General features: G+C 42.1%; 1 protein-coding gene across 1 annotated transcript in view; it reads right to left on the bottom strand.

Annotated features, from left to right (window-relative positions):
• LOC126251326 (DENN domain-containing protein 5B) overlaps positions 1-24,429 on the bottom strand; it is a 524,570-nt gene that overhangs the window by 368,579 nt on the left and 131,562 nt on the right. The window lies entirely within an intron of this gene.

Raw genomic sequence — 24,429 nt, forward strand, 5'->3', positions numbered from 1 at the left:
TTGTTAGGGACATGCCACAGAACTGCGGAGCCGCCTAAAAAAAAAAAAAAAAAAAAAAAAAAAAAAAAAATATTTACGAAAGGTATTTTCATGCAGGGATAATCTAAAAATTAAATATGAAGTCGGCTTTCTTTGCTTATTTTCGTACCATAATCTCATGTGGTATCATATTTTGAGGTACTTTATCAACTAAAGCAGGCATTTGTATTATTGGTGATCCGCGGGCCTGATTCACATAGTTACTCAAGCTCACGGACCGCCTCGTCACGATGCGATAGCAACGCTTCTAGAGCATGAAGTCAAAACTACAGCATTCGTAACATAATGTTTATTAAGTAACAAAAAAATGGTTCAAATGGCTCTGAGCACTATGGGACTTAACAGCTATGGTCATCAGTCCCCTAGAACTTAGAACTACTTAAACCTAACTAACCTAAGGACATCACACAACACCCAGTCATCAAGAGGCAGAGAAAATCCCTGACCCCGCCGGGAATCGAACCCGTATTAAGTAACTCTCCGACATCGATGGTATCCCTTTCCCGGCATGCAACACCAACAAATTATGCTTAAAACACTTGTTTTTTAAAATAAATTCATTTTATGTTCACCCGTAATTTTTTTTTTAAATTAAAATGGCTCTGAGCACTATGGGACTCAACTGCTGTGGTTATCAGTCCCCTAGAACTTAGAACTACTTAAACCTAACTAACCTAAGGACATCACACACATCCATGCCCGAGGCAGGATTCGAACCTGCGACCGTAGCAGTCCCACGGTTCCGGACTGCGCGCCTAGAACCGCGAGACCACCGCGGCCGGCGTAATTTCTTTCGCGGATCGGATTGACACCAATCGCGGGCCGGATGCGACCTGCGGGTTACCCATTCGTGAACTAAGCCGCTGGGCCTGGAGGTGTAGGGGTTAAGCTCATGTCTGGAAACAGAGGGGTGGCGGTACTGAATTCCGAAAATTTCCAGGCTACCTTTAATCCAGCCTTCACTTCTGAATAATGTGCAGTGTCGCCAGCAACGAAACGTGGTTCAGATTCCACGTTAAACAAGTCGCCTTTCCCCGATTGGGTAACTGGGGGAAGATTAGGGACGCGCAAGTCGCTGAAGTGACGTCCAATCGAAAGGCTTGTTCTCGGACCACTTTTTTTATCAATTTCTCCACCAGAGAGTGCGGTCGAATTATTTGGGTGTGGATTCAAAAACGTCCTGCAGAATCTTGTTCAAAGAGACATGTACACTAAACACTGCCCCTCAGTATATTTATTCCTAAATGATATTTGCTGTAAACAATAAATCTTTAACTTGAACCAATATCACGGATCAAAGATATGACATTAAGAACAAAAACAATCTGCACAAAGACTTCAAATGTTCTCGTTCTGCTCCAAAAAGGTGTCCATTATTCTGAAGCACCTATCTGTTATAACTTGCGCCGGCCGGTGTGGCCGAGCGGTTCTAGGCGCTTCAGTTTGGAACCGCGCGACCGCTACGGTCGCAGGTTCGAATCCTGCGTCGGGCATGGATGTGTGTGATGTCCTTAGGTTAGTTAGGTTTAAGTAGTTCTAAGTTCTAGGGGACTGATGACCTCAGATGTTAAGTCCCACAGGGCTCAGAGCCATTTTTTTTTTGTTATAACTTGCAAGTATTATTAAAAAAAAAGTCATGGAACTTATGAAGTACAGTTGAGGATGATGATTTACTGGTGACAATCTCTTTCTAGTACAGGGACAAGTTTCTTTTTAGAACCAACAAAACATGAATGATTCGTAATATTCCACTTCTGCTATTTCTGAAGTACAGTAACATGACCAGTACAGTCGAGGGTAAACGCTTTTCATTTGGAGATGGTTGGCTGTAACTATCTAGGAACTAAGTTTCTATACAGTACCACAAGTCTGTGACACATATTGTATTCTTTTGTAAACGAAAATGAGTTTAAATTGTTTACTCGTTCGATATCTTTGCCGGCAGCTATTGCGTCATGGTTTTTATGTGGACTTTTCATAATGGCACATTTTCAATAACACTGTCTTACAATAGCCTCAAAAGAAGAAAGTACGAAATTTCGATTTTGACCCATGAAAGTTATTGTTGAGAGACCGCATAGTGTCTTCATCGAACGATGGTAGCTTTTGCACCCATGAGGAGATGGTTGTTTTTGCGAGTCAAGCCGTATTATCATGGAAACTTGAACGCCCCGTTCACCCCGCGTCGTCAGTCACGTGATAGTGCGAGCAATTTCACCACAGAGCATGCTCAGGCCAAGAAGATAGACAGCGTGTAGTGGTCGTTTCTTATTGAGCCCGCAGAAATCAGTGCAGAGGACCAGTCAATAGTTGTAATTACTACCGAGAATGACTCTAGTAGAGCGAGTACAGTGAACCTGGAGCAAACTGCAACTTACATGCAAAAAGTAATGTCACAGTAGAGGGATGCGTTTTGCGCTAATTTTGTGATCATTACTGAACAGTCACTATTTGCAGAACAAATCACTGATTTTTGAAGTAACACGTAGAAAAGTCAATATTCTACTCTCACTAGAGGGTGCGACAAGTCAGGTGGTCTTGAAAGCTGATCTCGGGAATCACGGAGTTACATTGTATGTAGTTCTCAACAATAATAAAAATTCCGCTTTGCGCTCATGCGTTACTACGCTCTCTAGACTCAAATGAAATGGACTATACAAAAGCAAGCAGCGCTGTTACATAGTAAGATGACGGCGTTTGTCTACTACATGGATTAATAAAGTTAATCAACTTTCTCCCATAAAGTTACTTTTCTGTCACAGGTATGACTTAATGCTGTAATTCGTGCTGTTCATGGGTTATTAAATACGACAGTGAGAAACGTATGATTCTATCAGTGATACCAAGTCACGGATTTTAGTCTGGCAATGCACTGTCCCTTCTTGATGGATATACGCATGCACAGAATTCACGCATTTAGCCTGCGGAAAATCCACGTCTGCTCCACGAGTGTTATTTGTGCGCACAAAAATGCTTTTTTGTGTCCTGTAGCTGAACCAGCGTCACAGTATTTCATGTTACAGTGAACAGTGAGCGCTACATAGTGAAGGTTCAGAAATTTAGTAAACACTAGCTCAAGATCAGCTGCTGTACACTTTATTTCAGCACGACTATGCTACGGCTCTTATAGCCAACCCAATCCTTGGATCAGTGTTTTTTTTATCGACAAGTGATTTCGAAGGGTTTCTGGGTTCAGTGATTCTGGTTTTTTCCCACCTGACTTTTTCTTGTGGAGATACATTAAGGATGTCACTTACCAGAACTCACTTTCACATTGTTTCGGAATTGAAGACAAAAATTTAACGACATGTTGCTGCAATGTCTCAACTAATGTTAGAACATATATTACGAATATACATCGTCATATACAGCTAGCTGAACCGCTTAAGAGAGGCCATTTTCAACAAATTTTTGAACTTTATCATTTTCCTATGAGGTTGCGTTATGAACACCCTACAATTTGCTGACAGACGGCATCGAAACGTCAATGTTCGTAAATGTGGCCGCCAGCAAACCGATAAAGCACCGCCTTTCCGGGCAATACCCCCAAGGTCACGATAACATGCTGCTCGGGCCTTGGATACTATGAAAACACTTTGTTCTAGAGTATCTTATTGTACAGAAAGCAGCAAACGAGTAACATATTAGTATAGTTAAATAGTTTACTTCCGTGTAGCGCCATCTACAAAAGGCTACAAGCAAGAAATACAAACTATGGCCCTGTGAATGTCATCTGTGTACTGTACAATAAAATCACTAAAATCATTATAAAACGCATACACACAAAATGGGATTGTGGACAAACACAAGAACAAGCTCGCTTTAGGAATGAATACAGTACCACGTGAAATTTGCATTTCGTCACTGAAATCATTGTTAGGAGCAATGAGCAGGAATTACTATTTTGTTTCAGAATTCACAAATTTTGAGAAAACTTTCTACTTTCTAAGGAAGCATAGGTTCACCAGGTTAACAAGTTTGCCATTTTTCACACAATTGTAGTACGTACATACAAGGAGACGTCCTCAGTATTGTTATCTAACTCAAAAATGGCAAAATTAGAGATAGTCCACTTTTTTTACTCAAGCGTCCAAATGTAAGAATATCACTGCTGTTCAGGAAATACTTCATGTCATATTGTTAATTTTAAAGCGCGGGCAATACAAGACATTTTAAAAATGTATGACTAGACAAACGCTTAGCCCGTAACGTAACCCGTATCTGTCAGTTTAATGGGTTATTCTATACTCATTCTAACATGGCTACAAAACCATCCGTGTCACATCCGTACCTAAACACTGGAAAGTTGCACAGGTCACATCAAAACTGAATAGAAATTAGGAGTAATCCGCTGAAATACAGATCCATACCACTGGCATCGATTTGCAGTAGGTTGGAGCAATGTTCGAAAATAATGAATTACCTCGAAGAAATCGATGGACTGACATAGTGAGCATGGGTTGACAACATATCGTTCTTGTGAAACACAAGTAGCTCCTTTTCACATGAATTAATGAATGCTGTCGACAGCGGATCTCAAATTGATTCCAGATTTCCAAAATCTCACATGCAGCTTTTAGTTGAATTGCGTTCCTGTGGAGTATCGCTTCAGCCGTGCGACTGGATTCGTGATTTCCTGTCAGAAAGATCACAGCTCGTAGTAACTGATGGAAAGCCATCGTGTAAAACAAAATTAATGTCTGCGTTCCCCAAGGTAGTGCTATAGGCTCTCTACTTTTATTAATCTATACAAACGATTTCAGCCGTATTAGATTCTTTGCAGATGTTGTTGTTGATGATGATGATGATGATGATGACGCCGTTTACGGTCTAGTAAAGTCATCAGAAGATCAAACACAACTGCGAAAGATTCAGACAAGACATTTGTATGCCCCGAAAGACATTTGTAGGCTGCGAAAACTGACAATTGGCCCTAAATAATGAAAAGTGCGACGTCATCCACACGAGTACTAAAAGGAATCCATTAAATTTCGGTTACACGATAAATCACACACATCTCAAAGGCGTAAATTCAAATAAATACCTAGGAGTTACAGTTACGAACAACTTAAATTGAAACGACCGCACAGACAGCGTTGTGGGGATGTCAGACCAAAGACTGCGTTTTATTGGCAGAATACTTATTACATGTAACAGGTCTACTAAAGGGACTGCCAACACTACGCCCGCCTATAGTGTTCTGGAGTATTGCTGCGCGGTATGGCATACTTACTACATAGGATTGAGGGAGGATATCGAAAAAGTTTGAAGAAGCGCAGCTCTTTTCGTATTGTCGCGAAATAGGGGAGAGTGTGTCCCGGATATGATACAGGGTTTGGGGTGGAAATAATTAAAACAAAGGCGTTTTCCGTTGCGGCGGGATCTTTTCACGAAATTTCAATCACCAACTTTCTCCTCCGAATGTGAATATATTTTGTTTACGCCGACCTTTACAGGGAGAAACGTTCGTCTTAATAAAACAAGAGAAATCAGACCTCGCATGGAAAGATGTAAGTGTTCGTTTTTCCCGTGCGCGGTCCAAGAGTGGAAAGGCTGAGAAATCGTCTGAAGGTGGTTGGATGAGCCCTCTGCGAGGCATTTAAGTGAGAACTGCAGAGTATTGACGTAGATGTAGCCTCAAGTCTCCTGCAGAGAAGAATTCAAAACAAAAGGACACTTTAATCCAACTAATGGCAGCTGGAGCGGCAGATTGGTCTCATTCAGAAATTACAATATTGTGAAGAGCGTTTAGATTTTAATCCCTGACTCTGGCGCTAATTCTGATAATCTGGATCTTTACGCCAACCCATCCTCTTATCGACCGAATGCTGACGGCGAAAATTTCTTACACAAACAGGATTCTAACACGCTAGGTATCTGAGTACCAGACTACGAATCGAAAGGTCTCTTAGTTCAATCCTCGGTTGATCCTAGGATTTTTTCTGTCACATCTCATTTCGCCTCTGGCGACGATTTGCAAATGTGAAAAATGCCGAGCTGCACCACTCTTTGGAGTCTATATTGAACTGTGGATCGGCCTATGTCTATCAGGATAAGTCAATTCGAAAGTCGGAGTAAGCAAGAGCATTCCATCTACAGTAAGATTATGGCTTTTGGAGCAATGTGGTGTTCGATCTAGCCTTCAGTTTAACAGATAAAAAGAAAGAAAAATTGAAGACAGGGACTACCAAATGTTATGTATCATTTTTTATGTGGCATCACTGTAAGACACCATTCACACGGTAAAAAGAAAAATTACAACATTATTTCGAATGAATGCTGGTGGATAAATATTCCTCCGATTTTCAACTTCAACTAGATGCCTATTAGCAGCAAAGTTACATACCTATTGTTTAAATACGCTTTGGAATTAGGTCATTAAGAGATGCGTTGTTCGTCATCGGCAAACGCAATATTCTTCTCGGTTTTAACACCGGAACTATTACGAGAAATGACTACGATGCAGCCCCCGCTCAACGGAGAAATGAAATGTCGGTCAATGATGAGAAATGTTTCCGCCAGGTGCTAGAGTCCATTACAGACGGGAAATTAGCACCATCCTCTCAACGAAAAGCAAATTCGGCAACTACAAATTTCTCTGGGCTGCGGATAAAAACACTGACACGAAGGAATATGTGTACTAAAGAAATATACGTATCTGCAAAACAAATTTACTTGCAGGAAAAAAGAGACTACATGCTTATCGATCACATACTGTATAAATGGATGACATTGGAGGTGTTCAAAAAATGCCGAAATAGATTAGCAGCTTCAGGAAATGCGATTGTTGTTGACGATCAGTGTGAAAAAAAGGAAGAAGTAGAAGAAAACGAAAAAAAATACAAATGGATGACATTGGAGGTGTTCAAAAAATGCCGAAATAGATTAGCAGCTTCAGGAAATGCGATTGTTGTTGACGATCAGTGTGAAAAAAAGGAAGAAGTAGAAGAAAACGAAAAAAAATACAAGAAACTCCATAAAGCACTGCATGTAGAGCACAAGTAGCTATGTTAGTTTTGACCCAGCAATTCCAACGTCTCCTTCAAGGAGGATGAGAAGGAGAGATTAGTGTTTAACGTCCCATCGACAAGGAGCTCAGTAGAGACGGAGCACAAGCTCGAATTAGGGAAGGATGGACAAGGAAAGTGGCCGTGCCTTTTCGAAAGAACCATTCCGACATTTGCCTTAAGCGATTTAGGGAAATCACGGAAAACCTAAATCCAGATGGATGCACGCGGGTTTGAACCGTTGTCCTCCCGAACGCGAATCCTGTGTGGTTTCCTTCAGATTCGTTGTTTGCTTTACATCCTAATGCAAAGTTTTCTGCAGTTTAGGAGAGGGGGAAAAAATAGTCAACAGATATCCGAGAGAGGGGACAAAATACCTTGCACAGACGAATGCAATGTAACACGGATAACGACGCACTGAACCGGGACTCTGCAAATGTCAAGCATGCTTGACATACGCGGCAAGCGAAAGGAAATGGAAGGTCGAAATAACACGTCTAACAAAAGAACGCATTGTGCGGGCGTAGTCCGAATAACCAATTGCGCCTATTGTTCGCCGTTCGTTCGGAGTCGGAAATGCAATCACTCGTGAGATTTAGACCATAGAAATTAACATACCGACCGCAATTCATTCGTCATGGCTGCGGTCACGCATGTCAGCTTAAACCGCATGTGAGGCTCGGTCAGGAACCCATCTAGTGCTTAAAACATTCAGACTATGTTTTCACAGACCCAGGGAAGTACATCTTAAACAAGAGAGCGAATATTCGGTTACGGCAATAGGCTATTTCAATATGCAGGTGACTTACATTTGCGTGTAACGAAATTTGTAAGTGGGGGGGATAAACCCAGGCAGAGCCTCTCTGGAGGTTTGCAACTGTCTTTAATTAAGAACAGAGCTTGTAAAAGCTCAAGTCGCAGAAGAAATTTATTTCATTCTACCGTGTTTTATTTATTCGCTATAATCACACAAGACATGCAGTGCCAGAAGCTTTGGACGGCACGGCTCCGGGCATTGGTAATGGGATATGATGGCCTCGCGCGTGTGTGAAACACCTGCGCCATGGTATGCGGGCTTGCAGTACAAGCGGAAGCAATGCTCGGAATGCTGCTCCGCGTAACTTGCCGGAAACAGCAAGCAGGGGGCGAGGAATGTAGGAAATTGTAATTAGCGTGCGAAACGCGTATACACTAATGACCATTAAAATTGCAACACCAGGAATGCCAGAAAACATAAAAATTCTGATTCAACAATATAGTAGGAAGAACACAGGATAAAATTTGTAGGTGTTTGCGGCTGAACAGGGTGCGGAATATACTACACTCAGTTGCCGCCTCTGGCTCTAACATAAAGTAGAGCTTACACACACACACACACACACACACACACACACACGGGCTCGCGGGAGAAGAAACGATGGAGAGGGGGGGGGGGGGGGGCACGACGACAATCGTCAGGTGGCCAATATTTTTTCCAGACTAGGCCCGGGATGTGCAATTAGGTAGCGTCACAAGTTTGAATGTAGTCACCTACAGACTATACGAGATATATTTACTAACATCAAAGCAGTAATTATATATTGGTATTTGATATGGATATAGCAAAAACTACTCCTATAAACTTCTATATTACAGCTTTACCTTTAACAGTCTGGCATGAAGCACCTTCTTACAAATTATTTCTGGAGAGTTCCTAATAGGGTTATAGTGTCAATTTATAATACATCATCGTTCAGTATCTATCAATTAATAAATGAGGGTAACCCATGTCTGCCTCAGTAACCGGAAGCTGTCCCAACTTTTCCGAAGGCACACAGTCTTCGAGTTTATATTTGTAGAGTCGTATGACATGGATACCAGACTCTGTCGGTCATCATACAGCATGTAGGAATTTACTTTATTAGTAATTTATAGACAGCAACAGCCTATTTCAGTTAGAATGTCGTCATTACGTAGCATATCTCGACTATATGATTTTCTAGAATCTAAAAGTACTTTCACTGCAGACTGCAAGACATCAGATGTTTAGTCCACATTCTAGGATAACGGGTTGAGTTAATAATAATAATGATGATAATAACAACAACTTCGTGTGGCTTGGCGGCCGGGTGCAAGTCTGTCAACTGAACGCCACTTCGGCGACTTGCTTGTCGCTAATGTACAACCAGAGAAAGGGGACCTACAGTTTTACGTGGAATCCGGACCATGTGTCGAGTCCCGACATCGTGGAGATGTGAAGATTACATTAAAGGCAGGCTACGAATATCCGTGATTCGACCGAGATTCAATAACGCGAGCTCTCGGTTTCCAAGCACGTGCGTTAGCACTAGACCATCAGGCCCGACAGCAGAGTGTTCATATAAATATTATATGGGCAGTGTACATGTCAAGTTACCTGCAATGTTCAGGTTTTGCGGGTAGACAAAGTTATTGTTTATATTCGTACCCTCGCGTTCTACAAATGCGTGGGATACACAAGTTATCGGAGAAGTAGAGAAACAAGTGACATGAAATTATCTCCGATGACACATTCTCGGTCGTTACCGACGGAAATTTTCTGCTGTATCGCTGGAAACATACATAAGTTGTTATTAATATTCGGTTAGGCACAGCATATAATAATTGAATGACTGCGTCTCGTATACGTCGAATGTATACAAAAATGCTACGAATCAATACTGACACAGCTGTTACATAAGAAAGCGTCATTGAATTACTGTAAAATGTTAACAAACATATGACTGAAAATAGGTTTTGGAAGCACCGTAAAGGAATTAATCCTTAATATTCGATCAAGTAAGAGCATATCTCGAGTATCACCACCGTTCGCATAATAAGAGGAGGAGAATCGCACGGATTATGTACCTCAAAAGGGGTAATCAACGAAGTTAAATTAAAGACAAAGACGATTAATCATGATATCAAGCCTAATTTTCGACTAAGTTCAACTCAGAATTGCAATTCTTTGCTGCAGGAACGCAGTAAGCAAGTAAGTCAATTAAATAGTCGGAGAGTTATCAGAGAAAACGAGTACAACGAAATAATGACAAGGAAAAAGCCATATGTAAACAAAGTGAACCGAGACAAAGGGATCCAGTGTCAGATTAGTGGAACGACGTCAGATTTGCTGACGAGAGCGGAAAAGCTGAGAATTAGATCTACATTCAATTTTTTCCAAAATAATGACACAAAGCACACATCACAACTTGTCAAAGGATGGCTTCTTTATAGCTGTCCCAAATTTACTGAGACCTCATCTCAGTCATCACACTTTAACAACTGAGTACACACCAAAAGATCACTGGTAACAGTGAAGGCAGTAACGTACCAGAAAGTTCTCTCATTAACTATTCCACTATTATTACTGATTAACAATAATATTAAGACCAAAGACACTGTGATGCAAAGCAACGAAATACACAGCAGAAAAAAAGACACCAGTGAAGCACCTACAAGGAGAGGAAGAAACAAGTTCAAATGGTTCAAATGGCTCTAAGCACTATGGAACTTAACATCTGAGGTCATTATTCCCCTAGAACTTAGAAATACTTAAACCTAACTAACCTAAGGACATCATACACGCCGGCCGCTGAGGCAGAGAGGTTCTAGGCGCTTCAGTCCAGAACCGCGCTGCTACTATGGTCGCAGGTTCGAATCCTGCCTCGGGCATGGATGTGTATGATGTCCTTAGGTTACTTAGGTTTAAGTAGTTCTAAGTTCTAGGGGACTGATGGCCTCAGATGTTACGTCCCATAGTGTTCAGAGCCATTTGAACGTCACACACCTCCATGCCCGAGGCAAGATTCAAACCTGCGACCGTAGCAGCCGCGTAGTTCCGGACTGAAGCGCCTAGAACCGCTCAACCACAGCGGCCGGCAAGGAAACAGAATGAAACTTCATGGTTGAGAGGTTGTGTGACGTTATTACAAAGATTACAGTCGGATCAAATTTACAAAGAACTTGGCAGTGTGAGCCGTTGCACCCCCTGTAGCCTGGATGCACGACTGATTCGGTCGGAAATGGTGTCATAAACCCTTTATATCCTCTTCTGAGGCAAAATGACAACTGTTGTATCTGGTCCTTGATATCCTGGATACGCAGACAGTTCGTAAAGACATATGCCATGTGTGGGCCAGCGTCTTCTGTCGCTTGAGAGGTAGCACATGACGACGCAGAACGTCCGTGAGGTGCCGATGTGCTAGTCACTACCACACGTGACTTGAAGTCATAGCTGTGGTTCACTCGCACCATGACTCAAGTAGCAACACCACTCCAGAACGTTGGAAGACTGGACCATCTCTCCATGTCCCCGCCATACTCACGAAAGGTGGCAATCCCGGGTAGTGTAAAACCATCATTCATTGCAGAATACAATGCAGTGTCATTCATCAGTAGCCCATGCTCCCGGTCCCGGCCCCTCTCTACACGCAACCGTCTGTATTGTGTATTAACAGCAAATTAATTCCCTAGCCCTGCTGCTGCTACTGTCTGACAATGCTGCAGGATGATGCAAAACGTTGCAGGGAGTCCGTAAGCTGTTGTCGTATGCCAGACGCAGATGTGCATGGGTTACGATGTGCTTGGTGCACGATAGGGCGGTCCTCCCTTGCGGCGGTCAGACGTTGTCGACTGGAACCTTGAGGTCGAGTATGCTTGCCCTCACATTTCAATGCAGTCCAACATACGGCCACTGCCACATTCGAACACCCCAACAAATCTGGATATTGCACGATTCGAACAGCTGGAGACCGATAATGAGGCTATGTCATGTGCTGATAACGCTATCTCACAGGAGTACGCGGCGTCTGTGTCCTTTAGAGTGATTACTCAACGTCTGACGCCGTTCGTATCTCGTATATACTGTACTAGTACTGATTACAATACTAACATGAATAACACTAATCCACTCTGGTTACCCTTATACCTGTCACAGAGAATTCCAACTCTATAGTCCGATTAAAATTACTTGATAGATGACAATTCCAAGTGCTGCAGTTGGTTTTCTCCAGAGTGCTCAACAAAGATGCTAACGAAATAACGTTTCATACACAGCACTAACCAAACACTACTGGATCCATCCGCACAAGGTGCATCATTTATACAGTTATCATAATCAAAAAAATGTTCAAATGTGTCTGAAATCTTATGGGACTTAACTGCTAAGGTCATAAGTCCCTAAGCTTACACACTACTTAACCTAAATTATCCTAAGGACAAACACACACACCCATGCCCGAGGGAGGACTCGAACCTCCGCCGGGACCAGCCGCACAGTCCATGACTGCAGCGCCCTAGTCCGCTCGGCTAATCCCGCGCGGCTTATCATAATCAGAGGTCGGCTTACATTAGACATTGTATGAACGCGAATTTTTGAAATTAGAATTATATATTAATACCTCCAGCTGCTGACGGGCGTTGATATATATCAGGGGGGACAGGTGAAATGTGTGCCCCGACCAGGAGTCGAACCCGGGATCTCCTGCTTACATGGCAGATGCTATATCCATCTGAGCCACCGAGGGCACAGAGGATAGTGCGACTGCAGGGACTATCTCGCGCACGCCTCCCGCGAGACCCACATTCTCACCTTATATGTCCACACAGTACATTCGTCTGCCATGTAAGCAGAAGATCCCAGGTTCGAGTCCCAGTCGGGGCACACATTTTCACCTGTCCCCGTTGATATATATATATCAACGCCCGTCAGCAGCTGAAGGTATTAATATATAATTCTAATTTCGTTCTAGACGGCTGCAGGTCATCAATGGTGTCTGTTTTTTCGGACATCATATAAAACGAATTTTTGAAGGCTGTCAATTATTAGTTGCGACTGGCACACCAGTCATAAATACAGGAGCTTTTTGCAGTGTAATGGACACTGAGTGTACACAACACAATCCTGCTTTCGAGGAACGAGTATTACAAGTGTTCGACAAGAATCCTTCAATGGCTTATGCTCCGTTGGTAATGCTAAAAGTAGTGTAAGGTACAGGACCTTCTATCCAACTCGGAACGACTATGCCGTATGGTTTTGCCAATAAACTTCGCAAATATTGTTCCTTAGACTGGAGAATCGACTTTCACCCGCGAAGGAATGTTCAATAGTCGCAACTCCCACGTATGGTCTCGAGAAAATCATCGAGGTACGGCTGTCCATTTTCAGGGACGATTTTCAATTAATGTTTGGGATGGAATTATTCACAACCAAGTAGTTGGGCCTTACATTCTTCCACACCGTCTAACTGGTCGTGTTTACTGCGTATTTCTCGAACACGTACTTCCGGTCTTCTCAACCCAGAAGACGAATGTTCTTCCAGTATGAGAGGGCACCTTCCCATTTTACAAATGGAGTGAGAAGATTCTTGGACAGACGATACCGTGGACGCTGGACCTAATGGGCCTGTTCACTGGCCTGCAAGATCCCCGAATCTCATACCACTTATCTTTGGAGTCAAGTATAGGCTTTTCGTTGCTGGAGACGTCCGAGATCAAGCCAATGGAACAATACTACCCGATGTCCACCGTTCTGTAATTTGTCGGCTTGAGTAATACCATCAAGACAATGGAGCAAACTTCGAGTATTTACTGCAGTAATCACGAGGTACAGTGATGTTTCCTCCAGGCTGAGCGAATGCGCTCTGGCGTTGTCTAGCGCAATGTAAGTCAGAAAGGCCAGGTTCGTACAATTAAAATGATTGCCTATATCCAACCTATCATCCCACAAAAATTCTGTACTTATTTCTGAAACACCCGGTATGTAACAGCCTCTGAAGACCCTAATCTTGTCAGGTGAAATAAATTCATAAATAATAGATAGCAAAGTAACATCTTCATTCCTACTTTGCAATCGTCTATACTTGTGTTTCTCTATCACTAGAGAGGTGTACTCATTTCCTTTCCCAATTTTTAATGCGCATTTAAGTTTATCGTAACGCGTAAAATGCACCAAGTGGTACCCACAAAGTTTCTGGGAGCTAGCAGGGGGAAGTACGTCAAAATTGATGAGGGCGCTGAGGGCAAACAGCCTTCGCCCTCTGGCCTTCCGGAATAAAAGAGGAGCGAACAGCTGTTAGGCGCGGTGAGCTCTCCAGGGCGATAAATAATTCGTGCTCTGTGTTAGCGCCCGGGGGCCTCGGGCAAAAATCTGCGGTCGCCTCCTCTGGGGAACACAAAGCCCCGCCCCTCCCCCCACCCCACCCCCTCGCTATCTCTAGGGCTGGGCAAACAATACTCGCGTTTGAAAGTTTCCCCATGTGCCGCGAGCTCCACAAGCGTTGCTCGAACAGCCACTTGACATTTGTCTCGCGAGCCGCGGGTGCAAGCGATACTCGATAAGAAGCCTCATGTCTGCTTATAGTTAGACTGATTAGTGACACAGAGGAGAATATAGTGTTAAATCCTATCACCGTATTTCAACAATTGTAATCAGAGTTATCACATGGTACGTGTGACTGTATAAAAATTTAGATGATTTTTATGCATCTATTGATATTACGTGACTTAGAACCCAGGACAAAAGGAAATATTTGGTTATTAGAGACCATAATGATGTAAGTGGGTTGGAAACAAGCATTTCTACCCCGTTTTCATATTAGAACAACGGATAAACCAGCTTATTAACTGCGATCCCTAGAACAAATTATAGCGACAAGACCCGTCGTGGAGATACTACCAACAAAGGTGGCTAGATCGTACGAGTGACAGTTCGACAAGAAGTCAGAATTAGTCAGTGTTGTGATCGTGAGCTTTTATTTATTTATTAGTTTTTACATATGATCGACACACTAAAAGATAATTAAGTCCAGGTTCCACAGTAGTTGTTATTAAGATCGATATTATACTAATAGCCGGCTGGTGTGGCCGGGCGGTTCTAGGCGCTTCAGTCTGGAATCCTGCCTCGGGCATGGATGTGTGTGATGTCCTTAGGTTAGTTAGGTTTAAGTAGTTCTAAGTTCTAGGGGACTGATGACCACAGATGTTAAGTCCTATAGTGCTCAGAGCCATTATACTAATAAAATGGTTTACTTCTTTAGTATATAGTCAACTGTAAAGCGCGAAATCAAATACAATCGCGAGAACATTATTACAGCGGTTAGAAACGTTGTGGAGATAGTTGCACCAGCAGTCACTAGATCGCATGGCGATAGAAAACACTAGCGCCCCGTGCTGAGACTAGGACTGTTGATAAACTATCGATATTTTTTTCCAAAACATGTCCACATTTATCAGCAATATTTTCTCCCCGATATTTTTATTTTATATTTTTTCACAATTTTTGGTAAATATATGAAGTTGTTCTTTTGAAATTGTAGTAGAACATTCTCTTATTTTCACTTTCTTACTACTTTTTGAGCTTTCATCATGCCCAATCTTTCTCTTTGACTGTGTGAAGCAAGTATAGGTGGTACAAGGAAGAAGTCCGATTGCTCTGGAGCAGAGAGGGAGTGGCTGTATGAATGGAATAGCATGATTTTCGATGTGAAGAAATAGCACACCAGTTGTGTCAGAAAACAATTTTTAACGCAATTAGTGTGCTATTTCTTCATATCGACATTGTTCAGAAACAGTGGCTGAAAATAATGAATAAAAATATAAGTAACAAATTGGTCTTTGCGGTGGACGGAGAGGTATGAGAGGAAATGCTGACGTAATCAGTGCTCGTAGCTACCAACAGAAACTGCAACGTTTAGCTTCACCACACAATTTTGACATTACAACTGCTAGGTCGCCGGCTTTGAGAAAAAAAAGAACAGAGAAGTCGACATGAAGTGTTCCGGACAACTCCGAAATGTGACAAAACCGAACGACGGATCCATCGGACACCTCTTACAGTGCCACTTACATGTTGTCACCATTGTTAGCAAAGTGTTCATCTCCATGTGTGAACGTGCATCGCTTTCCTTTCAATTCTTAACCTATGTGGAATTGGCTGGCTGCTAGTTTGATGTGTACACACATCTAATAACAAATCAATACTTAAACATACAGCTCCAAAACCGGTAGTATATTTACAATGTGCAGCCGATATTTTTATTGGCTGGTACATCGATTTAATGATATTTTTTTCGATTTACCGAGAGCCGATAATGATATTTGTTGAAAAATATCTCTGTCCTAACTGAGACGAACTGCTCCTGCCACTCGAGTCATGCCCTCCAGGCTTCTTGCTGACATGCAGTACTGTGGATGTCTGGTGTAGAAAAACGATGTTCTGGGGAATAATGGCGTCAGCTCTTAACTCTATCCTTTCCCCTTTGAATGATTTTCGAAAGCCTGTCGATTCGGACTGTATGAAATTCGATGAGTTATGTCACTTAAATAGTGGCACTCCCAAGCGTAAGGTACCGACCGAACTCTTGGGAAGCCGCGATGTTCCAAAGCAGAACGTATTGTACTTCACCCAGTTGATGTCTGATATTTACCAGCCACAATACATTTCTCGCTAGATATGAGCGAGAGGTACGCTTAAATGAATACGGTTCACAGCAAACTAGTCACTAGAAGACAATTTTTTGGCGCCTTACGTATGATACATGTGTCGAGGTATAGACATCGTCACGCAATCACGGCAGAACAAAACACTTTTTTGTAAAGGCCTTTTTTTTATCGTATTTGTCGTGGAAAGCTTGGGGAGAAAAATGAAGGTTATCGCAAATTTTGTGACTTTTAATAAATGGTACTGCTCGAAAAACAGACGGCGTGTCTTTAAGGCACAGATTTGTAATTTTAATGTGACGGCCAAGGGGCAATATAATACATACATACGAGAGCTATCCTGTCTGGGAAGTGGCCATTTTCACGTAGCATCGCACGTAGTGGGTGAACGGAACAATCGTTACACTGTCTCACGTCGTACTGAAATCTACTTAAAGCTCTCACAGTGAGAAAACTACTTGCTTCTCGATTACTTACAGTAGTAGTCGTGGTGATCTTCAGTTCTAAGACTGGTTAGATGTATTTCTCTACGTCAGTCTATCTGTGCAAACCTCTTCATCTCAGCATACCTACTGCAGCCTACATACATTTGAACCTACACACTGTAGTTAGACCTCAGTGTCCTAATTTTACCCTCGACACTTCTGTCCATCACCAAATTGACAATTGCTTGACGCCTCAACCGACCCCATCTTTTAGTCAAGTTGTAACACAAATTTCTCATCTCTTCAATTCGATTCAGTATCTCTTCATTGGTTACATGATCTACACATCTGATCTTCAGCAACCTTCTGTAGCACAACATTTCATTTCAGAAGTCTGCATTCTCTTTCTGGCTGAACTGTCCATTGACCGCGTTTCCCTTACACCTCCAAAAAACATTTTCTAACACTTAAATTTATAGTAGATTTTAATAAAGTCCTCTTTTTAAAAAATACTTTTCTTGCTATCTTCAATCTGCATTTAATATCCTCTTTACCTCAGCCATGATCGGTCACTTCGTTCCCCAAATAGCAGAACTCCTCTACTTTTTATGTCAAATTTACTAATCCAACTCCCTCAACATCGCCTGATTTAATTCGACTACATCCCATTACCCTTGTGCTACTTGGTTGTTGTTCATCTTATAATCCCTTTTTAAGACACTATTCATTCCGTTCAACAGCTCTTCCAGGTCCTTTCCCGACTCTGACAGCATCACAGTGTCTTCGGGAAACCTCAAAGTTTTTATTTCCTCTCCCTTTAGAGATTTCACCTTTGTTTCCTTTACAGCTTGCTGACTGTACAGAACGCATGACATAGGGGATAGGCTACGACGTTGTCCCGCCCCAACTATTGTTACCTTTTCATGTCATTCGACCCTTATAACTGCAGTCTGGTTTCTGTGAAGATTGTAGATAATCTTTGGGTTCCTGTGCTTTATCCCTATGACCTTCAGAATTGCAAAGATAGTACTCCAGTCAGCTCTGTCAAAAGCTTTCTCTAAATTTACGAATGCTAAAAATGTAGGTTCGCCTTTCTTCTCAGTACTCAGTATTGCCTCGGCGTGTTACATTTTTCCAGAACCCGAACAGACCTTTCTCGAGGTCGGCCTGTACCAAAAATGTTCAAATGTGTGTGAAATCTTATGGGACGTAACTGCTAAGGCCATCAGTCCCTAAGCTTACACACTACTTAACCTAAATTATCCTAAGGACAAACACACACACACACACACACACACACACACACACACACACACACACACCCATGCCCGAGGGGCGACTCGAACCTCCGCCGGGACCAGCCGCACAGTCCATGACTGCAGCGCCACAGACCGCTCAGCTAATCCCGCGCGGCTTGGCCTGTACCAATCTCTCCATTCTTCTGTAAGTATTTCAGAACAATGACTTTTACGCAACTGAAGACTCGGTAATATTTCTACGAGTTCCTTGTTGGTAATTGTAGTTATTACATTCTTCTTGTAATCTGTGAGTATTCCGCTTGTCTCATACATCTAGCACACGAAGTGGAATAGTTTCGTCATGGCCGGCTGGCTCTCCCCAAGGAGGGAAGGTCGTGTTCGTTTCGCCTGAAGTATTTCATCGCTCTAAGGAATTCTTCTTGCAGTTCACAACTTCCATCTCATGCGTTCACGAGTGCACAAAAACACACTTACATTAAAACGGAGTCGTTGTACCAATTAGTATGTTGTAAATAACTACCTTTGCAGATATTGCATCCTAATGAACCACAGACTTGTGAGGAATCATGTCACAACGTCGGACTTCCACGTTTAATCCACGTTTATTTACAATATAGGTAAACTCTAGTGGTATTAATAATCTGTAGCAAACACGACATGTATAGATTAACGCCCGTAAAAGCAACGGTTATAATTTCAAATGGTTCAAATGGCTCTAAGCACTATGGGACTTAACATCTGAGGTCGTAAGTCCCCTAGACAAACCTAACCAACCTAAGGACATCACACACATCCATACCCGAGGCAGGATTCGAACCTGCGACCGTAGCAGCAGCGCGGTTCCGGACTGAAGCGCCTAGAACCGCTCAGCCACAGGGGCCGGGAATTGTAATTTCAATTAGTAATTTTAAATGTATTTTAATAACAGTTGAAAATTTTGAATATATGAGTGTTAAAGACCCCAAAAGCGCGTACAGTGTAATGGTCTTATTGTTTGAAGTATTTCAGTATTTAACGTGAGGCCGATGGCTATTACATGTGAGGTACTGCGTTATTTCATTTGATGTTGCTGTAACTCATGTGTAATTACTCCCAGTCATGAAGATGCTCGTGCACGACGAGTGTGAAATGTTGTAATTAATGGATGTTGTTTGCGACTTGTGGCTATTCTAAACTTTCATTTTCTATAGTCGTTGTCCCTGCAGGTGATGCCCCTACTCGTTATATTCATATGCATTTGAAAGTCAAATGAATTATTAATATTACGTGAACGATCTACTGCGATATAGGAAGGTTTTTTTTTTTCTACCCGTCTTCATTCTATTCTATTTAACTGCTCGGGCATTTCGACACCTGCCTGAATAAATACCAAAACTCTTAGTAGAGAAACAAATGAAACGCTTAGGGATGTTTATAATTGGTCACGTTGCAATAAACTTACACTGAAGACAAAGGAAACAAACAGCATGAATTTTTGCTTAAACAAAACAAATAATTCTCAAAAGTTAACTATAGGCAGGTCGGAATCTAGCGTGGAGTAAACCTGGGGTATCTGCCCCGGGCGCCAATTTCAGGGGGCGCCAAATTCATATTCTCGAAGGAAATAAAAAAACCTTGTATCACAAAGCGCCTAGCATCCAGCGCACGTTGGTCTATCGATTATTCGCATGGTTTTGAAACGCATCCTTGCTAGTTTTTGAACAATTTCTAAGTTGATTTCTGAATGAATCATAATTATCTTTGAATGCTTGCATAGTGCACGTGGCGACTCTGCCAAGGGAATCCCCGTCGCATCGAGAAAAAAAAAACTTTTCTGCAGATAAAAGGGGATGGGATTATACGACCTGAGCCGAATAAACTCGAACAGGTGAATGCCATTCTCTGTTTATGTGGTTGATTGGGTGTGCTAATGATCAGCGTTGTTATCCATAGAAATCCATAGATTCAGGCTACCAGAGTGGAAATCAACGACTAACAGGAATAACAGGTAAGAAAGATTACATATTAATCTTCTCGGTGTTTTGAAGAAAATGAAATTTTGACAGACAATTTTTGCCAGATCGTTGCACTACTAAGGACCAATGTGAGACCTTAACTTTTCCCGGCGAATTGAATGTTCAAATAACTTACGGGTTTGCTGCCGGGTGGTCGACGACATCACCCGGCAGCAAACCCGTAAGTTATTTGAATACTAAGGACCAGTTGTACAGTACCCGGTTGGCAGCCGCTTAAGTTCTACTCTCGGAATACTGCGGAAAATACGTTGTAAGAACACGTAGTAACGCCTTACCGGAGAATAAACGAGGGATAAGTAATTCTGGCAGTATTCGTGAAGTTAACCGGAGAATAAGTTTTGACAGTGGCACGAGTAGTTACAACAAGACTGTTTGTTAGACCGAAACAGAAGAAGCAACGGGGACATCACACAAATTATATGGAAGAATATGACGATTGCAAATTTATATAACAAAAATTTGGATCTCATGCTTGGGAAACTGGAACGCATGAATGAAATATGAAACTATTTCCTAACATAAAACTTTTTGCTTGTAGTAGACCTAATATGCATTTGACATTCGTACTTAGTGTATTATATTCTGTCGTGTTATTTATGTATATGAGGTAGATAAAAATGACCATTTGTGCCAAAAGTCACGCTTATTTCGCGTATGTTACAACTGTTGCAATATAAGAAAGGTCTATTTCGTTTTATCCAGCAGAGGTGACAAAATTGACGTAATTCAATCGAGAAACCCTACCACTCTTGGGTACTATTCGTATTAAGAGCTTTTTCAGTATTAGACAACGACATTTTGATTTTTCACGTAGAAAAACGTTTTAGAACTTTGATGAGGTAAGTAATAGATTCTTTAGCAGAAACAATAGCACGCCATGTAAAGTTGTAACAAGATTAAAGAGAAAAAACGCTGGGACCTAAGGATTGAAGAAATATGGTTCAAAAATGGTTCAAATGGCTCTGAGCACTATGGGACTCAACATCTGTGGTCATCAGTCCCCTAGAATTTAGAACTACTTAAACCTAACTAACCTAAGGACATAACACACATCCATGCCCGAGGCAGGATTCGAACCTGCGACCATAGCGGTCATGCGGTTCCAGGCTGACGCGCCTAGACCAGCACGGCCACACAGGCCGGCGAAGAAATATGCACTGGTTTGCTTGCCTCTTGTCTTTACGGGTTTGATGATTCCTATATTTAATTTTATGTCATAAAAAAGAGAAAGCTACTAGCTAACAGGCAGTAAAGAGTGCAAATTTTCTGAAGAGTTCTTATTCTCCCGGTTAAAAATAATCCCATCCAGTATTAATTGTGAGAGTTATTTAACGGGAGCAGGAGAGGCACTACAGGATATTTTAATTTCCACTGTCGTGAATATAGGTTTGAATGCTTCCATTACAAAATATACACGTTTGAATTCCACAGAGCGATATGCAGTGTCGTGCGATAGAAAAATGCTGTTTGAAGAGACGTGGCGCTGCAGTTTGACGCACTTAAGACCAAATAACATGTCTTACATTCCCTCACACATATCTGTTTTAGATATCTAACTCTTCATAAAGGTGTACGCTACAAAATAAACGTATTTTATAAAAAAAGTTATTTTTTAAAATTTTGACGTCCAATCTCAAACGCTCGAGGGGGGGGGGGGCGCCACTATCGAGATTTTGCTCTGGTTTGGAAAGTAGTTCCGGGGCCGATGCACTAAGCTAATAATATAACAGACTGTATAGCAAAAACAATTTCTTGAGAATTAATATTGACGTCATGTGAACTGGAATCAACACATGCATAAACTAACAAAGAAAATGTCAGCATGCTATGCCGTTAGGGTCCACTCTTCCTAACCCCCTTTCCCCACCAATTTTTAGCCTCACCAATATCCCCTTCTACTCCACCCCCTCTTCTTTCCCAACAGCCACTCCTACTCCATCTATACTATCCGTCAGTTCTCCATCCTTATGCCACCACATTACTACCCTAGTCATCGGCCAACCGTTTCCCCATCAACAACAGACTCCCTATCCCAAGGCAGGTCCTTCCCGTTTTAATGCCACGAAAGAGCTTTTTTCAAACATCTGTGTTTTCGCATCATGTTTTAAATGTTTTGACTTATGTCAACGAAACAAGCATAGTCCTATGGCCACCTGGTACCGTCTACAGCGCTAGGAAGCGGCCAGTGTGCTCTTGAGGAGGACTGGTAATATTTGTACGGTGACCTACTTTTGTGCTACTCCGAGACATAGTTTTTCGAAAAAATAGGGAGGTTTCACTGCAAGTACTTGAGCTATGGTTTTATCCTGTTGTTTTTGCATTGAAAAAAAAATGGTTCAAATGGCACTGAGCACTAAGGGACTTAACATATGAGGTAATCAGTCCCCTAGAACTTAGAACTACTTAAACCTAACTAACCTAAGGGCATCACACACATCCACGCCCGAGGCAGGATTCGAACCTGCGACCGTAGCAGTCCCGCGGTTTCCGGACGGGAGCGCCTAGAACCGCTCGGCCACCGCGGCCGACTTTTGCAGTGAGTTTATCCATTATCCTCATTTCCATTTTTAATCTTTATAATTTGATATTTTTAATACTGTAGTGCACCATGACACTCATATCATGAATGTACTGCCATCCTCTTATGGTAAACGTTTTATTCGGAATAGATAATAGCTAGGAAAAATAAACACACTTAATTGTGTAACGAATGTACTGGTTGATGGATGTTTCACATGGTATCTTATATTGAAGAAAAGACAGTTTTGATAAAACGTATTTTGGCTGCTTTGCGTGCCATCAGCGGCGACTGAATAGATTAAAAAATAAAATAAACAGTGGTACAATATAAATTACGTCTGCTTGGTTCTTAGTTTAAATTTCTCTTACAAACAGGAAGCACTTTTTTCTGGTTGTTTTGTCCTGTCACGAATGGCAGCAGTCAGAATCATAGGTAACTTAACGGCATACGAAATTTTTGAGACGATTTACACGTCTTGCTTGGAAGAATAGCACCAGCTGTCATCTGTACCTTCAAATTTGGCTAATTAAAGACAATCAAGTGCAGCGCTCGGCCAGCCAGTGTTTTGACAATTGCACTAATTTTGTTACAAGTAATATAGGAAGACTGCCGGAATTCTACACCGAAGTCAACAGGACTGCTCTTCGAACTTCCGCAGCCCACGGCGACTGTCGATAACATGCCGCTTGCTGGTTGGGGAAACAAGGGAAGTGAATGGGGAAGGGAGGAGTGGGGGAGGGAGCGGTATTATTGACGGGACAGCAGCTGTTTCCAGGTTGTGATTTTGTAACGACCTCGGTCTTCGGATGGAGGAGTAAGTGTGCGGCGGTGTCGACATTTTTCTGAAAGCCTGACTGCAGGGCTACCGTAGCAGCGTTTGTTACTTTTAATGTTGTCTTATCAACGCTGATTGATGACAATGTACCTGAAATTACATCACCAATCTATGATCCTGGTAATAGTGTACCCACGGTGTGCTATTGTGTTGAAGGAAGATTAGATTTTAATTTCTAGCGTATAGAAAGTTTATGTAGCTACTGAACTGCAGACGAAGGACCGTGAATTACCGAAGAAACCGCTCTCATATTTGCCTGAAGTGGTATCGGCAAGCTGTGGAAAAAATAAATCAGGATGAGCGATCGGGTATTCGAACCTCGTTCCTTCTGAATGGCAGGCCAGAGACTTCACTCGTCGCCACAGTGCTAGGTGCTTTTAGATTGTAACTCACCGGGTAATCACACGACAACGAAAATTGGTTGAATTTGTGTGATGAATCAATTCTATCAAACCTTTTTGGAAGAGTCCTATCTAAACAACAACAATCAGCAGAACAATCTGCCTACTCCACTCCGTAGATTATTGAGCAGTACGATCTTGAAATAAATACACAATTATTCGGAAAGAGACAGCAACAAACTGAAATGTTATTTTCCGATGAACTAGTTTTTACGCCACCGAACACTTAACGGCAGAAAAAAATGGTTCAAATGGCTCTGAGCACTATGGGACTTAACATCTGTGGTCATCAGTCCCCTAGAACTTAGAGCTACTTAAACCTAACTAACCTAAGGACATCACACACATCCATGCCCGAGGCAGGATTCGAACCTGCGACCGTAGCAGTCGCGCGGTTCCGCACTGCGCGCCTAGAACCGCTAGACCACCGCGGCCGGCACTTAACGGCAGAATTTTTTCTGTGAACGAGGTGCATCACCAAAAGTAGAGCGA

Source organism: Schistocerca nitens, chromosome 4 (genome assembly GCF_023898315.1).
Source record: "Schistocerca nitens isolate TAMUIC-IGC-003100 chromosome 4, iqSchNite1.1, whole genome shotgun sequence".
Taxonomy (NCBI): domain Eukaryota; kingdom Metazoa; phylum Arthropoda; class Insecta; order Orthoptera; family Acrididae; genus Schistocerca; species Schistocerca nitens.